We start from the raw sequence: 16,938 nt of genomic DNA, 5'->3' as shown, positions 1-16,938 counted from the left end.
ATGTTTGTAATCAAAATAGAAAAGAGGTTATGCCTTTAAGTATGGTGATTATCATGTTTGTAATCAAAATAGAAGAGGTTATGACCTTTAAAAATTGTTTAAAGGTAAAAGTACTTTTAGGGTTTGATTTATTGGTGACTTTTATTGCTGTGAAAGTTCCAAAATTAATGCAGTGGGTTTTTAGTAGGGTAAAAGAAAAGAGGGAACAGTTTTAGAAATTTGAATTTTCCCATCTCTTAAAACTATATGTATGCTTAAGTAGAACGCAGTTTGTATTTCACATCAGTGAGCCAGAGGTATTTACTGAGCAGCTGCTGTGTGCACAGCAACATCCTGCATATGTCAGGTGTCAAGTGGTGTGTAGGAGCACACTAAAAGACAACTCTGCAACCTGGCAGCGATAGCTACAGCTGCTGTACCAGCTATTCACGGGGACCCTCAAAAGAAGGGGATGCACGGAGCAGCCGTTTTGCTCCCCTGTTGGAGTACCAGGATGTGATTCCTGACTCCAGCTTTCTGCCAGGACAGACCCTGATAGGCAGTGGCGTTGGCTCAGTTAACTGAGCACTTGTCGCCTATGTAGGAGACCTGTATTGAGTTCCCAGCTCCTGGCTTCACCCTGGTCCAGCCTCAACTGTGCTGGCCATCTGGGGAGTGAACCCCTGGATGAGAGCTTTCTCTTTGTCTCTCAAATGCAAACAAAAGGAATGTTCTAAGAGTGAAGAAAAAGATTTCAAGAACTGGTAGGAGAGGGACTTTTGTTCTTCAGATCTTTTGCTATTACAATTCCTATCATAAAGAAATCTGAGGGACTTATAATATTGAAATGAAGGCCATATATTAAGCAATGTCTCATATCCACATACACATGTGTGTTATGAATCTTAAGCCTTTGGGACAATCCTATGTATTCACTTTGTTCCTTTTTCCCCATCATCAAATTATCATGGAGGAAGAGCCACCATCTTAGAAATCATCACAAAGCAATGTGACTTTAGAGCTCCATATTGTCATAAGTCTAAGACTCCATCAGTTTCAAGAGAGACTATTGAATCACTTTTTAAGAAAAACAAGTACAACCTTACTTTACACATTGTTCATAATACGGTCTAATCACCATAATATAAAAATGAAATAATACATCTTGGGTTTGAGATGACACAATAACATAATGTACTCATAATGCAATTTTAAAAATCCTGGCTGACTTAGCCTGCTGTTAAAACACTTCATTTGGACAGGATCCTAATCAAAGATGCTAGACTGACTTTGTAAATTGCATGATCTAAAGAAAGATGTGCTTTTTAAACTTTTCTTGTTTTTATTGGCCAGTGGTTCTACTACTAGTTGGTCTGCTGTATTTTACTGAAGAATGGAGTTGGACTTCCCCCTTTTAATTCTTTTAAGATCTAAGCAGTGACTGCACTTGTGAATATTTCAGCAACTACAACAAAGCATTGCAGCCAACATGACATCATAAACTGTGACTATAGCTCATGTTCTTTGGAAGGGTAAGTCTTTGAACTTGAATGGGAGCTCTAAAAAAAAAGAAAAGTCACTGATCTCACATAGACAATCTTCTGTGAGGGGCCGGAGTAGATGGGAAGTGAGTCTATAGGCACCAGGTGGTGCTTTTTCCCATGACTTCTTTCTGCCACTTCAAAGAAAAGAAAGGAATGGGATTGGTCAGACCATCAGGTCCTCACAGTAACTTTCGGAACCAGCGCCAACAGCAGAACACAAATTTTAAAAATAAAAATGTGATACTAACTACTGATACTATTCAGTAGTTCTCAGTGCCAAACCCTGTTAAAAATCTGCCTCTTCTTTAAACCTCATAATTATCATATTATGGATAATATGATTGATTGCAGGTGAACAGTTCTAAAGGTTGGTGAAAAAATGGAATTAAAAGCTGCTGAAATCCATGCAGCTTTTCCATAATACACATTTGCCATAAACTTTTCAAAAGCTCCTGTTTTGCATGGATTTCAAAAAAATTTGCACCCTCCAAAAAACGTTTAAATCTGTTTTTCTGTGAACTTTTTCAAATCCCCTCTTACTTTCTTGCATATTTGGAATTGGAGAATAATAGGTTAATTGTCCAAGGCTGTATCTTGCAGCTTGAGCCATGATTCAACCCAGACCTGTCTGATCTTAAGCCTGTACTTTTGACCCTAAGGCTGTGGCTTTTGACACTACTTTGTTGGACTCAGACTCTGTCTTAATTCATCATCTGCTGCTATAATAGAATACCACAGAGCGAGCCATTTAAAAAGACAAAAATTATTTTCTCACAGTTCTGGAGAGTGGAAGTCCCAGAGCATGGCCTTGGCATGTGGCAAGGGCTTCTGTTCTGCACCATAGCAGAGCGAGGGGCGAGAGGGACTGACAACAAATCCACTCTCACTAACATGCCTGTGGCAACCACAGAATCCATTCAGGAGGCCAGAGCCTTCATAACCTGATCCCTGCTTACAGGTCCTCCTCTTGATACTGTAACAGTAACAATTACATTCCAGCTTGACTTTTGGAGGGGACACTGAAACTCTACCAGGATTTCAGCCTCCCTGGGATCACTTTGGACTAATGACAAGAGTAAATCTGTCCATAGTCTTAGCATAGAACCATCACCATCTCACCCTTTTAATGTATGGAAAGAGAAACAAAGGAATAATTCCAATTTATGATACAACAAAAAGGAAATTATTTTGGCAGGTCTCCAGTTTTAATTCAACTTTCAAGCAAGTGTCACACCTAGTTTCTTTCTTTCTTTCTTCCTTTCTTTCTTTCTTTCTTCCTTTCTTCCTTCCTTTCTTTTTTTTTTTTTAAAGACAGAGTGATAGGGAGAGACAGAGAAAAAGATCTTCCATCCACTGTTCACTCCTTGAATTCAAGCCTGCTACAGCCAAGGTTGGGCCAGGCAGAAGCCAGGGCTAGGACTTCCATCTGAGTTTCCCGCTTGGGTGGCAGGGACACAAATACTAGGGCCATTATCCACTGCTTTCTAGGTGTATAGTAGGGAGCTGGAATGGAAGCAGAGCGACCAGGACACAAACCAGCACTCATACAGGATGCTGGCCTCTGAGGTGGAGGCTTAACCCACTGAGCCACAATGCCCACCCTTTCCTGACTATAAGCTGTCAAGAGGAGAAGTATTATTTGCAACACTTTAAAAGTCTGCTTCCTAGAACTTTGGACATTTCTTTTTTAACCTTTTCCTTAATTAGAGCAAACCTAGTCTTGGTTTTTTTTGTTTGTTTGTTTGTTTGTTTTTCAGTGAGAGAGACAGAGAAAAAGGTCTTCCTTTGCCATTGGTTCACCCTCCAATGGCCGCCACGGCCGGCGCACCATGCTGATCCGAAGCCAGGAGCCAGGTGCTTCTCCTGGTCTCCCATGCGGGTGCAGGGCCAAGCATTTGGGCCATCCTCCACTGCACTCCCTGGCCACAGCAGAGAGCTGGCCTGGAAGAGGGGCAACCGGGACAGAATCCGGCGCCCCGACCGGGACTAGAACCCGGTGTGCCAGCGTCACAAGGCGGAGGATTAGCCTAGTGAGCCGCGGCACTGGCCACAAACCTAGTCTTGTTATTGCTCCCTACCCCCAAAACAATAAGCTTTGTGTAGCTCTGTGTGGATTTTCTCCAGACCCAGGAAGAGCTGACTTCTTCCCTTGGCCTAGCCTTCCCTTGGCCTGTGCCAGCACTGCTGCTTTAAACAGGCTACTTTGGGGATCTGGTGAGACAATAAAGATGTTTTCTCAGGAAGCAGGGCAAAATACAGAGGCACACACACCATATTCTAATCATGACACATTCCTCTCTCACAGACACTCACTCCTAAACAGGAACTAAGCCAGCTACTTGTTTTGGTCTCACAAACAGCCACTATTAGATTTATTTTAATTATTTTGAAATCTTTCTGCCACTAGAAAGATAAGCATAGGCAAGCACAAATGATTTGGTATGGTGACATCACCAAAACCCAAGTGCAGGGGTGAGCATTTGGCACAGTGGTTAGGATGCCTCTTGGGATCCCATATTGCAGTACCTAGGTTCAAGTCCTGGCTCTGCTCCTGATTCCAGGTTCCTGCTCATGCACAACCCAGGAGGTAGCAGGTGACTCAGGTAGCTGGGTCCCTGCCACCACATGAGAAACCTAGGCTGAGTTCCCAGCTCGTGGCTTTAGGTTGGCCCAGCCCTGGCTGTTGTGGACATTTGGAGGGTAAACCAGCAGGTTCTTTCTTCATTCCCTCCCTCATCCAACACAGAAACAGGTAAGTCAATTAAAAAACACCTAAGTGTAGCCTAGTGACCAGCAGGTGAGGGTATGAGGGTATGGCCCAGCTCAGTGGGCAAACATTGGTTTGGGACAAACACCCTTTACTGATATGGTAAGGAGGTTCTGTGGGCCATTGTGTCCATCATTCCATCGGCACTGAACTATTAATCAGACACATGTGTTGCACCAAGAGAACAGACTGAAAGTCCCAAGTGCCTCCCATCGATGAATACCATGGGAACAGGCTTCAGTACTGAAGCTATGAATTACAGGAGTGTTCCTCTGATGTGACTCTCAAACTCCATGAATCCCCAAAAGTGGGAGCCAGAGATAAAACCACTGGATGGAAATGTCTTTAGTCACTTCCTCAAATGCCAAGAGCCAGCCAGCTCTGGGTACCAGGGGTTTGAGACACAAAGAGAAAGTTGACAAATTGTTCATCTTCAGCATATGACATAGTAAAAGAAACAGTGATAGTTATTTGTATAATTGTCCTTTTTAAACATATTGCTTAGCAGTTAAAATTCTGTAAGTGTATCTTCACTAATCTGAGTTCAAGAGAGACATAGCAATAAGGCAGTCATTTGTTAATGAAGGTGCAGCTTCACAGCCAGATCCAGGATAATGTGTGTTTAATTACATTAAACCACGTCTATTAAGCAGTTTTGCTTAAGATATGGGAGCTTATTAAAATTAATTATACTTGTTCAACAGACCACTTATAAATAACTGGAAATCCACATTTATAATTCTAACATTTATTTCATATATTTATGTGGCATCTAAAACTCCCTTTTGCAAAGAGTTTAGTAAATAGTACCATGACTAAAAGAATGGTTCTGAAATTAGATGTATCTATTTACATCTTTTTTTTTAAATTTTTTTTTATTTTTTTTATTTATTTATTTATTTTTTTATGCTGTCATTTTTAATTTTAATAAAATAGATAATTTCATATTACATAGAGAGCAAGTCGATTCACACATCGTTGATAAAATTTTAGAAATATATTCTATAAAAAGTTTAGTATTTGGGAATTAATTCATTATAACATGATTTCTACAGGTACAGTGTTCCCATCCTCACCCAGATGTATCTATTTACATCTTCACATGTATTAACTCTATGGCTTTGGGCAAATTACTGAATTGAAAGCTTGTTCTCACTGCAAAAATAGAATTTTTGAAAAAATCATCTCTCAAGGAATTTCTATGGGTTAAATGAAATAATGTTCATAAGAGACAGCACATAGTATACTATCAATATATGGTCGTGTAGCCTATTCAAATTTAGTTTATTAAAAATGTCCTAATATCCAAAATAAGTCTCACATGATCTTCAAACCTCTACTTTCCCACTTATATATCTGTATTCAAATACATACCAAGGTAGTAGCCCAACATAGGTTCTCTCTACATTAAATTAGTAAAATGTACATGTTACTTTCATGAAAATAATCACAGATGCACAGAATTTCAGAGTTAGAAGAACATAAACCGACCAGTGCTTGGTGAAAAAATGGAGGCACAGTCAGGTTAGATCGTCTTTCCCACTCACAGGAACCAGGTCCTCTGATTTCCAACACAAGGCTCCTTCTGAGACCACGTGACCATAAAGTCAACACTTTATTTCACACTCCTAATACTTCAGATGCCAGTGGTTTGTATTTTGCTGTAGATGCACTAACTAGGTGTTTCATTGTTAAGACAGCACACTTGATCTTTCCTGTCTTCAGAAGCAATGGTTTTTAGTGTGATTCAAAATACATATGATGAGGTCATGTCTCCCTTAAAACAAAGAGCTTAAATCTAATAAATATGGTAGAACTTGAAGTTGTTACCATTTTTAAGTGGTGTCCTTCACTATCATAAAGCTGATCACACACAGGTGAGGAGAGCTGTGCTACTAACACTCGGGCAGAATGTTTCATAGAAACTCGCAGAACACAGACTCACCTGTGATTGGGCAAAGAGCTTGGAGCTGCTGCTGCTCCCTGATTTGGGGGCTCCCTATTGCTTTTAAGGTGAGGACAAAACTCTAACCTCCTGACTACAAGGCCGTGTTGGATCTATTCCCTGCTCACGTTTTAGGCCTCATCACCTCCCTCACTACCTCTGATTTGCCATCCAGCCCTCCTGGCTCTCTTTCAGCACTTAATATTTTTTCTTGCTTCCTCCTGCAACCTTGCACATGTTCCTTGTCTTCAGTATTGTCTTTTGTCTACTTTTTACCGAGGTGACTCATCTTCATTTTCTAGATCACAACAATTGCACGACTCCTCTGACACAGCCAGCTGATTCAAAACCTCATTGTGGAATGAAGTGAACCACATGTTTCTCCTTCATAGACTTTGTCAGTGGCAGTTTACGGTTGTCATTGTACAGGTACGATTACTGTCTGTCTCCACCACTACACTGAAAGCAAAGGATAGTGAATGTGTTTTTGTTCACCAGTGAGTCTCTAGCTCCTGTTTACCCTGTGTCTGGTAATATTTGTGGATATTGGCTAAATGAATGGATTCCTGGATACAACACTTCCTGAAGGAGGAATGAATAAGTGAATGTCATGCTGGCAGAGCATCCTTGTTACACTGAATGTATTGGCGTGGCTCCCCACAAGCGTTAATCTGAGAGCATAGTATATAGACAACCAAAATCAGGCAACCAGGAGAAACTAAAAGAAAAAAAAAGCCTCTGCTGTTTCCTAGGGACACAATAAATGTTGATTTTTGACTGTGCCCAACATTCCTAAGGTAACTGGGATGAAAGGATCAGAATGAGACATGTGAGACCAGAGTGCCACCTTGTGGTATATTTTCACATTTACCATTTTCAACTCCCTAGGAATTGGAAAACAAAAGGGTGGATTTTGCTCAACTAAATATTGCTGGCATGCCCTCATCCCAGAGTCAGGTCAAGCATAATCGGTCATGTCTTAAGTTTTTAATTAAGTATTAAATTGATATAGAATAACAGTATAACAAACTTGTGAATATAAGGTATAAATAATCAAACAAACATGCACACATGGATTCACCAGTCAACTTTGCAAGGCCAGTACTTTACAAGCCCCTTGTGAGTGTTGGGCATTATGACACAGCAGGTTAAGAAACCCACATCCTATGTCAGAGTACCTGGGATCAAATCCCAACCCCGCTTCCAATGTCGCTTCCTGCTGATGTGCACCTGGGAGGCAGTGGAAGATGGCCCAAGTGTTTGGGCCCCTGCCACCTGTGTGGGATGAAGCTCCTGGTTCCTGTCTTCCACCTGGCCCAGCCCCAGACATTGAGGGAATCTGGGGAGTGAACCATGGGACAGAAGACCTCTTTGGGTGTCTCTCCCTCTTTCTCTGTAATTTTTTGAAAATAAATGAACCGGGGGAACCGGGTGCCAGCACCGTGACTCACTTGGTTAATTTTCTGCCTGCGGCACCGGCATCCCATATGGGTGCCGGTTCTAGTCCTAGTTGCTCCTCTTCCAGTCCAGCTCTCTGCTGTGGCCTGGGAAAGCAGTGGAGGATGACCCAAGTGCTTGGGTCCTGCATCCACATGGGAGACCAGAGAGAAGCACCTGGCTCCTGGCTTTGGATCGGGTGCAGCTGTGCTCGTAGCGGCCACTTGGGGAGTGAACCAACAGAAGGAAGACCTTTCTCTCTGTCTCTCTCTCACTGTCTATAATTCTACCTGTCAAATAAAAAAATTTTTTTGAAATGAACCAATCTTTTTTTTTTTTAATTTGACAGATAGAGTTAGAAAGTGAGAGAGAGAGACAAAGGTCTTCCTTCTGTTGGTTCACCCCCCAAATGGCCACCACGGCCGGCGCTGCACCGATCCAAAGCCAGGAGCCAGGTGCCCCCTCCTGGTCTCCCATGCAGGTGCAGGGGCCCAAGGACTTGGGCCATCCTCCACTGCCTTCCTGGGCCACAGCAGAGAGCTGGACTGGAAGAGGAGCAACCGGGACTAGAACCCGGCACCCATATGGGATGCCAGTGCCACAAGTGGAGGATTAACCAAGTGAGCCATGGCGCCGGCCCCATGAACCAATCTTTTTTAAAAAATAGTTAAGGGGCCAGCATTGTGTGAAGTAGGCTAAGCCTCCACCTGTGGTGCCAGCATCCCATATGGCTTTTGTCCCAGCTGTTTCTCTTCTGATCCCACTCTCTGCTATGGCCTGGGAAAGCAGTGGAAGATTGCCCAAGTGCTTGGACCCCTACCACCCACATAGGAAACCTGGAAAAAGCTCCTAGCTTTGGCCTGGCCCAGCCCCGGCTGTTGCAGCCATGTGGGAAGTGAGCCAGAAGATGGGAGATCTGTCTCTCCCTCTCTCTAACTCTGATTTTCAGATAAATAAATCCAGCTCCCTGCCAATGCACATGGTTAAGCGGTGGAAGACGGCCCAAGTGCTTGGGCTCCTGCACCCATGTGGCAGACCTGGAGGATGCTCCTTGCTTTGCCTTTGGATCAGCCCAGCTCTGACCATTGTGGCCATTTGGGGAGTGAGTCAGTGGATGGAAAACCTTTCTCTCTCTCTCTCTCTTTCTCTCTCTTTCTCTCTCTCTGTAACTCTGCTTCTCAAATAAATAAATGAAATCTTTTTAAAAATAGTTAATAAAATAATAGTCAACATCGAGATTTTTTAAGTGAATGAATATTATGCTGGAAAAAAATGTTAACATACCTATCTATAAGTTTCAAGTACTCTTGTGCTTGGCAGTAAAGTTACTTATTAGCAACTCTTCCACCTGTTTCTATTGAATCTGGTAGCCTCTGATAGGAGTTACTGGAATTAATTTTCATCAGATTTGTAATGCATAGAATCCAATTATACATTTGAAAAAGAATCTGGAAATTCATTGAAAATAAATCTACAAAGCCATACAATCCTCTTTGCTTTCTCCAACACTCATCACAAGCCACCCTATTTGTAAAGGTCACTCCAAAGTGGATCCCTAGAGCTCCCAGACAACTTGTTGTAGTGTGAGGGGTATTGAAGAATGAAAGATTCTGATTCGGCAAATCCGGCTTAGAATCTTGTTTCCCCCAAACGCTTGTGTGACTTTAAGTAAGTTACATGAATTTTCTGTTTTATAAACCACAAAACAAGGATAATTGTTGTAAAGATGGATTTGATTATTGTGGCTAAAGCACTTAATTCAGTATTTAGCATCTAAAGAATTCCATGCATGTTTTAGTTTAACTCTATTTCCACTTGGCTTTTCTCTCAGTGGAAATGTAGAGTTGTCATTCACATAAAAATGACCTATTGCAATGGGCATTTGATGGCCAAGGAATTGCTTGGGATGCCCACATCTCAGAGTGACTAGGTTCAAGTTCCAGCTCCACTTCAGATTCCCGCTCCCTGTTAATGTGTACCCTAGGAGGCAGCAAGTGCCAGGTGATGGCTCAAGTACATGGGTTCCTGCCACCTATATGGAGGACCCAGACTGAGTTCCACTCCTGGCTTTGGCCTGGCTCAGCCCTAGGGGCTGCAGGTATTTTGGGAATGAACCAGTAGATGGATGATCTCTGCATGTCCCTAGGTCTCTCTGCCTTTCAAATAAGTAAGAAAAAAATTAATGGCATTGTGAAGAGCTCAGTGAAATCCTAAGTCTACTTTTGGTATAATTGGCTCTTTATTTCATTCACTCAACACCAGCTGTAGGTCAGGCACCAGATTAGGTGCTGATGAGAGTCCTTTCCTTCCTCTTTTGCCACCCCTGGTCACTCTCAGGCATTTTATATTTTCAGTATGCCTCAGTACCAACCATGATTTACTGTAGCAGTACAATCCTTGTGAATGACAATTTTGTATTTAAGATTATTGAACAAGCTCAGGAAAATATTTTCAGTATACAGCAAATAGGCTTTGCTTTCTTTTGTGCAATAAATAATTCCACTATTTTACCTTTAAAGAACCTATTCCTATTTGGAGTATTCCTGCAAATAGTCCTTCAGCATTTCTCCACTCTTCATGAGCATAGAATTGACCACATTTAGTGTCTACAAACCACCAACTTTGAGCTGTGTGTAGGTGATGGGATATATTACTGTCTAATTACAAGGTTATTTAGAAAAAAATTCTTTTTTGAAGTTAATTAACTTAATTTTTTTCATATTATATGAAAGGGAGACAGAGAGGTCCCATATGTTAGTTCACTTCCCAAATGCCCACATCATCCAGGGTGGCTGGCCGAGGGGAAGCCAGGACCCCAGAACTCAATACAGGTCTCCTACATGGGTGGCGGATTCTGAAGTACTTAAGCCATCATCTGCTGCCTTCCAGGGTGCCCATTAGCAGCAAGCTGGATCTGAAGCAGAGAAGTTGGGACTTAACCCATATTCCCATATAGGTGTCCAAGCAGTGACTTAACCGCTGCACCCAGTGCCCACCCAAGTATAATTCTTTGACTATGTATAATGATATAGTAAATAAAACATAAGCAGAAAGATACTAGCCAAAAAGAGATCCATTGAAAATTAGTAAGACACTTATGCTGCATGCTATTGATGGTGACACAACAATCTCCGGATCCCTTCTTTTGGCTTCCGTGACGCTGACTCCTCCAGACTGTCCTCCAGAGTCTCCCCCTTGTCCTCCTCCAGCTGAAGTCAGGCCTGTGACTCAGCTCTGCTCCTTGCTGCACTCCACCTCTTGGCAGGTGTTTCCACTCATGAAGCTTCAGTTATCACCTGGAGCTGAATCCCCTTCAAATCTATCATCATTAGTCAAAAATAGCCCATGAATAGAACAGCCTCACTTGGATGACATCTCTTGGGTGTAAATTTAAATGCAGCGTGGCTTCTTTTTGGCTTCTAGATAGCACCCTTTCCAAATTAATGGGCCATGAACAAAACCTTAACGGTTTTCTCCTTTGACGCCCAGTCAACGGTAACAGACAGTTGATTCATTGTTTGAAATCTATGCCTGCAACAATGACTGGCATGGAGTAAGAATTCCATTCGTATATGCTAAATAGATGCTAAATAAATAAATAAATGAACAAAACTCCGTGAGTATACATGGAAGCTATTACCATCTCCAGAAGTTCAGAAAAGTTGAGTCTCTATCCCCAGCTAACCAGCTGATTTTGACACAGTCAGGAGTAATTCAGTCTCTGGTTCCTGTACAAGAGTGTCTTGTTTGGTTTCACTTCTTTTTCTTCTCCATGCTTCGTATTCTGCAACATCTGGCTTATGGATAAGTTTGTTGTCTCTTCCTCTCATATTAGTCCAGACCATTGGTTCTTTGAATTATGTTTATACTGATGACCTACTAGACAGACTTCCTTAATCTGGTCTGGCCTCCATCAGTCTATTCTGCCTGCCACAGTTATTGCCCCACCCCCTGTCTGTTCCTAATCTCCTTCATATTCTCCTTGGCCTTTTTACAATACTCTGTAATCTAGGGTAAGCCTTGGCCTAGCAGTTAAGACACCTGCATTGCATATCAGAGTTTGATTCCTGGCTCCAGCTCCTGACTCGCTTTCTGTTAATGTAGACCATGGAAGGCAACAGTGATGGCTCAAGTAATGAAGTCCCTACAACCTACTTGGGAGACCTAGACTGAGTTGGCTCCTGGATGCAGTCAAGGTCACTGGGGAGTGAACCAGCAGAATAGGATAGTCTCTCCATCTGTCTCTTTATCTCTGAAATAAACAATACCCTGTTGTCTTCACTACTTCTTCCTTCTTGAACACAGGTTTTTCTTCCCATTTTCATATGCTGTATTCTCTCCTGAGCCTATGTCTTAGTCTATGTCTTTTTATATTGTCGCTCCCCCTCTTCGTGGGGGAACAACACAGGACCCTGCGCTGTTCTTTTGTCTGCTCGGCCCTCCCCGGGTTTGCTGCTGGTTCTTCCCGGGTTGGCTACCAACCCTTCCACCTCCGTGGAAGGGCGGTTCCCCCTGCCACATTCCCCACTTCCGCGGGGGAGCGGCACACCGCCGGCCGGCTCTCTCGGGGGCTGCACAGGTGTTCCTCTTAGATGTTCCTGGTGCATGCCATCTCTCTCCTCTTTTATAGTCCTCCTCCGCCAATCCCAACTCGGCTGCCCACACGCCGAGTACGCTGCTCTCCTCCAATCAGGAGCAGGATCAGCTCCTGGAGGTCATCACTCAAGTTGGCAAGAGGCAGCTGCGTAGAAGCTGTTTTCTCCTCTCTCAGCGCCATATTGTGGGAGAGCAGATGCATAGAATAAGTCTTAATTCCAGTAACTCAGTCCAGTCCGGGTTGCTCCCCACATATATAGATTCTCCTTTTGGGAGAGCCTATAGCATCTCAAATTTCTAAGTGAATGGCTCTGAAGTCTATACCTTCAACCTCAATTTATCAGTTCCCTTATGTAATTCTATTTATCTTTTATAAGATTTTTTTTATTTGAGAAGCAGTTAACAGACAAAGAGAGGGAAAGACAAAGGGAGAGGTCTTCCATCCGCTGGTTCACTCCCCAGATGGCCACAATGGCTGGAGCACCAGGTCTCCAACATGGTTACCAGGGGCCCAAGCATTTCGGCCATCCTCTACTGCTTTCCCAGGAGGGAGCTGGATTGGAAGTGGAGCAGCCAGGACTTGAACCAGTGCCCATATGGGATGTTGGCACTGTAGAAGGAGGTTTAACCTACTGTGCCAAAGTGCCAGCCCCTCCTCATATATTTCTAACCATGACTGTGCAAATTCTGTAGGGATCAGTCTGCTTCCCAAATCAACTTCCCTATCACTTTTTTTTTTTTTTTTTTTTTTGCCACCCTAACTTTACTAAGCTCACAGACCTCAAATCATAGAATCACTAATGATTCTTCCCAATCTTGAAAAAGAATCTGGGGTGGGGAGGCCGGTGCTGTGGTGTAGCAAGTGGAACCACTGTCTGCAGGCATCCTTTGTGGGTGCTGGTTTGAGTCCCAGCTGCTCCACTTTTAATCTGACTCTTCTGTGGTCTGGGAAAGTGATAGAGGATGGTCCAGGTCTTTGGGCCCCTGCACCCACCTGGGAGACCCAAGGGAGGCTCCTGGCTACTGGCTTCAGGTTGGCAAAGTTCCAGCCATTACGGCCAGTTGGGTAGTGAACCAGTAGATTAAGGACCTCTCTCTCTCTCTCTCTCTTTCTCTCTCTCTCTGCCTCCTCTTTCTGTGTAGCTCTGCCTTTCAAATAAATAAATAAATAAATAAATAAATAAATCTTTATTAAAAAAAAAAAAGAATCTGGGGGAAGGCATCACCATTGTGGCACACTGGGAGTAAGACACAGGCTGCAATGCCAGCATCCCATGGGGGTGCCAGTTCCTGTCCTAGTTGCTCTGCTTCTTATACAGTTCCCTCCTGGTGTGCCTAGGAGGGAAGCAGAGGATTCCCCAAGTGCTTAGGCCTCTGCACCCTCATAGGAAACTCGGATGAAGTTGCAGGCTCCTGGCTGCAGTTTGACCTGGCCCCGGCCATTGTGGCCATTTAGGGAGTGAACCAGTAGATGGTGGATACCTCTCTCTCCTCTCTCTCTCTGCGTGTGTGTGTGTGTGTGTGTGTGTGTGTGTGTATCTCCCACATCTCTGTAATAGCCTTTGAAGTAAATAAATGAATACTTACGAACGTTTTCTAAATTTATTTTCATGTTATTTGAAAGGCAGAGAGATACCAAAAGAGAGGGAAAGAGAGACCTTCCACCTACTCATTCACTCCCTGAATGCCTGCAATGGCTGGGGCTGGGAACTCAATCTAGGTTTCCAAAGGATGGTAGGGACCCAAGTACTTGAGCCGTCATCTGCTGCCTTCCCAGATGTGCATTAGCAGGGAGCTGGAATCAGGAGTGGAACTGAGAATTGAAAAGCACTCTGGTAAGGGATGCAGGCACCCCACATAGCATTTTGACTGCTGCACCGCCCACCCCCTTCTCTATTCTTCATACATTCCATACTACCAGACACCAAGTCCTCCTAGAGCCCTTGGTAATGCCTTAGTTTGTCTTTCCATAACTTGGCTGCACATGCCTCTCTGACCTCATCCTGTGCTGTTCCCCAGTACAGGATCCCAGCTATAATCAACCTGGCTAGCCATCTGTGTTACAGTTTCCAGGCCTTGGCCATTGTGATGGCTAGTTTTAGATGTCTACTGGATGAAGGAGTCACTAGAAAGCCAGGGAAGCATTATTTCTGGATGTGCCTTGAGGATGTCTCCAGAGGAGATGGTGTGAGTCCGGGGGCTGAAGGGCTGGATCCGCTCTCCATGTGGGCAGACACTGTCCAGTCAGGCGGGGGCCCTGATAAAACAAAAAGGCGACAATTTCCTCTCGTTCTGTTGTGGAGCTGCACATTCTCCTCCTACTGCTCTTGAGCGTCAGAACTCCAGGCTGTCTGGCCCTGGGACGCCAGGACTTACACCGCAGCACCCAGGGTTTCCAGGTCTTCAGCTCATGCTCAGAACTGCACCAGCGACTCTCCCGAGTCATGCTACTGGCGTCCCAGGAGCTCCAGCTTTCAGACAGCCTGCTGTGGGATTTCTCAGCCCCCAATTCGCATGAACCAATTCCCCTGATAAATTCTCTCTCCTGTGTATGTATCTCTTATCTATCTACCTACCTACCTACCTACAGACCTATCATCTGTCTATCTCCTACTGGATCTGTCTTTCTGGAGAACCCTAGTAGAGTCACCCTGGATCCCTTTAGATGAAAAGCCCTTCCTGCTCTTCCAGGCCTTTAAGATCAGCTTGGCAGGGCAGGCGCCGTGGTTCACTTGGTTGATCTTTCGCCTGCGGCGCCAGCATCCCATATGGGTGCCAGGTTCTAGTCCCAGTTGCTCCTCTTCCAGTCCAGCTCTCTGCTGTGGCCCTGGGAAGGCAGTGGAGGATGGCCCAAGTGCTTGGGCCCTGCACCTGCATGGGACACAAAGCACCTGGCTCCTCACTTCGGATCAGCATAGCTCCGGCCGAAGCAGCCATTTGAGGGGTGAACCAATGGAAGGAAGACCTTTCTCTCTGTCTCTCTCTCTCACTGTCTATAACTCTACCTGTCAAATAAATAAAATAAAATAAAAATTTTAAAAAAAGATCAGCTTGGGAACCATTTTCAAGTTGTACTTTCATCTAATGCCCACTTCCTTTTCCTTTCCTTGCCACATATTGTGAGTATTTAAATACCTGACACCTAGCAAATAATGAGTGATGCCTATTATTTTTGTAAATAGTAACAATAATAACTAATACATTTCAATCTTAATTCTCACAGTGAAGTGAAAACTCTTAAGCACTTTTTTTCCAACCTCATCGCATCAATCACTCCCTGGGCCATTAGGAAATACTCAGCATTATTCTCCTCTCCTAAATAATTCTCCTCTTCTAAATAATTCTCAGTGCAACTAAACTGAAAGCAAAACAAAATCATTGTAGTAATCAAAAACAAAATTTTGTAGTAATACAAAAACATTATAATCATGTTTTAGTCTATTTCTGCATTGTTGTGATTTTAAAATAAGTAATAAAAAGACAAAGCAAGCAAAAATATCCAGTATTTGATAAAGTGGCAAAGGAAAGAACAATTTTGAAATTACAGGAGTAAAAAGGCTAATGTCTATGTAGCATCATTTCTTTAGGGGAGCTCATAGAGTTCTATTTTATTCTGATTCTAAGAATTCCCAATCAGGACCAGCATTGTGTCATAGCAAGCAAAGCTAGGATGGGATGCATCACGGCCGGATGCATCAATGGGATGCTGCAAGACCGGCATCCCATATGGGCACTGGTTCATGTCCCTGCTGCTCCACTTCTGATCCAGCTCCCTGCTAACATCCTGGGAAAAGCAGGAGAGGATGGCCCAAGTGTTTGGGCTTCTGGGAGACCCAGATGAAGCTCCTGGCTCCTGGTTTTGGCCTGGCCCAGTGCTAGCCATTGTGGCCATCTGGGGAGTGAACCAATGGATAGAAGATCTCTCTCTGTCTCCATCTGTCTTTGTTAACTCTGACTTTCAAACAAATTAATAAATCTCTTTTAAAAAATTTCCCAATCATACTTTGGTGCATTCTGGAATAGTCTATATTATGCACTGTGGGGAGCAACTTGGACTAGACTGTTACTGGAATTAAGACTTATTCTATGCATCTGCTCTCCCACAATATGGCGCTGGGAGAGGAGGAAACAGCTTCTACACAGCTGCCTCCAGTTCAGCCAATAAGCAGCAGGACCTGCTCCTGATTGGAGGAGAGCAGCATACTCAGCGTGTGGGTAGCAGAGTTGGGATTGGTGGAAGAGGACTATAAAGGAGGAGAGAGACAACATGCACCAGGAACATCTATCTGAAGGAACACCTGTGCAGCCCCCAAGAGAGCCGGCCGGCGGTGTGCCACTCCCCCGCGGAAGTGGGGAAAGTGGCTAGGGGGAACCGCCCTTCCACGGAGGTGGAAGGGACGGTAGCCAACCCGGGAAGAACCAGCAGCAAACCCGGGGAGGGCCGAGCAGACGAAAGAACAGCGCAGGGTCCTGTGTCGTTCCTCCACGAAGACGGGGAGCGACATAATGGTGCCGTGACTCGGATATGAAGCCTGGGCAGGGTTTAGTGTCGTTCCTCCGTGAAGAGGGGGAGCGACAATGCACAATATGGGAATTGACATTTTGGGCATAATAGACTTACCATAATTTTGTGAATTTCTTACAAAAAATTCAAAATTTAGGGACTCGTG

This window comes from Oryctolagus cuniculus, chromosome 5 (genome assembly GCF_051225735.1).
Source record: "Oryctolagus cuniculus isolate XC-2025 breed Fujian yellow rabbit chromosome 5, ASM5122573v1, whole genome shotgun sequence".
Classification (NCBI taxonomy): Eukaryota; Metazoa; Chordata; class Mammalia; order Lagomorpha; family Leporidae; genus Oryctolagus; species Oryctolagus cuniculus.
Note: the sequence above shows the minus strand (reverse complement) of the source record.